The sequence below is a fragment of the Mastomys coucha genome, unplaced genomic scaffold, assembly GCF_008632895.1.
Source record: "Mastomys coucha isolate ucsf_1 unplaced genomic scaffold, UCSF_Mcou_1 pScaffold1, whole genome shotgun sequence".
NCBI classification, from domain to species: Eukaryota; Metazoa; Chordata; class Mammalia; order Rodentia; family Muridae; genus Mastomys; species Mastomys coucha.
The window spans coordinates 29,443,317-29,444,452 of NW_022196891.1; the positions used below are offsets into that span (position 1 = coordinate 29,443,317).

A 1,136-nucleotide genomic window follows, 5' to 3' on the forward strand; every position below is an offset into this window, starting at 1 on the left:
CAATTTTTTTTCACACCCAGGAAAGTGACCTTTGTATATTGGAATACAGAGCAAGGTTTTCTGGCACTGGCTGTCTGGGAAGGCAGTGGGGGTTCTCCAAGAGTAGGTAAAGGTAGGAACCACTGAAGTGGCCTAGACCTGGAGGGGATTCAGGAGAGGAGCACCCCAGCTCTCAGTTTTTCTGAACCTCCCAATGTCCCTCCCTAAAATATGATGGAACTGAGCTGGAGCCCACTAGGAATGGTTGATTGACTATTTTTCATTGATGTCCTAGACACCTCAGAGAGACTCCCATCTGCAGCTCAGGCCCCCTCTTCTCCAGGCAGCTCGATGGTAATGTGCCCATTGGCATCCTTCCACCACACCACCAGAAAAGACTCAGGCTCTGTCCTACTGATTATTTTCTCCAGAAGAAAGCAGAGGCTGAGACAGGATAGATGCTTAAGCTCTAGTGTGTATCAGCCAGTCAGTCAGCAACCACTCAGGTTCCCTTCAAGGCAAGCACTGATTGCATCCACTCTGCTCTTCTACTATCTGTTCCTCCTACCATTTCCTAATACAATAGATCAGTAGATAAATAGATAGATGAGATAGATAGATAGATACAGAGAGAGAGAGAGATAGAGAGATAGATAGATAGATAGATAGATAGACAGACGGATGGACAGATAGACAAATGGACAGTCAGATTACTCCCATCTCCTCCTCTCCCTTTCCCTCTGTCTTCCTCCCCAATCTCTTCTTTCCCTGCCATTCATCCAGTAAAAATGACCCATTCTTGAGAATCAAGTTGGTGCTCGGGAGCCCTTGAGTCGGGGGAGGGGGCTGGAGATATAGCTCAGCAGTTAGAAGCCCTGGCTGCTATCCAAGAGGACCTGGGTTCAATTCCCAGCACTCACATGGCAGCCCGAAACCATCTGTAAATCAAGTTCCAGAGGATCCAATGCCCTCTTCTACCACCATGGCCACGGGACATGTGATACACAGACATACATGCAGGGAAAACAAGCACCCACATTAATAAAAATGAGTCTTTAAAACAATAGACTGGCCAGGCGGTGGTGGTGTACACCTTTAGTCCCAGCACTTGGGAGGCAGAGGCAGGCAGATTTCTGAGTTTGAGGCCAGCCTGGTCT

General features: G+C 48.1%; 1 long non-coding RNA gene across 1 annotated transcript in view; it reads left to right on the plus strand.

Moving 5' to 3' along the window:
- The window catches only part of LOC116070166, an 11,767-nt gene that overhangs the window by 8,455 nt on the left and 2,176 nt on the right, over positions 1-1,136 (plus strand). The window lies entirely within an intron of this gene.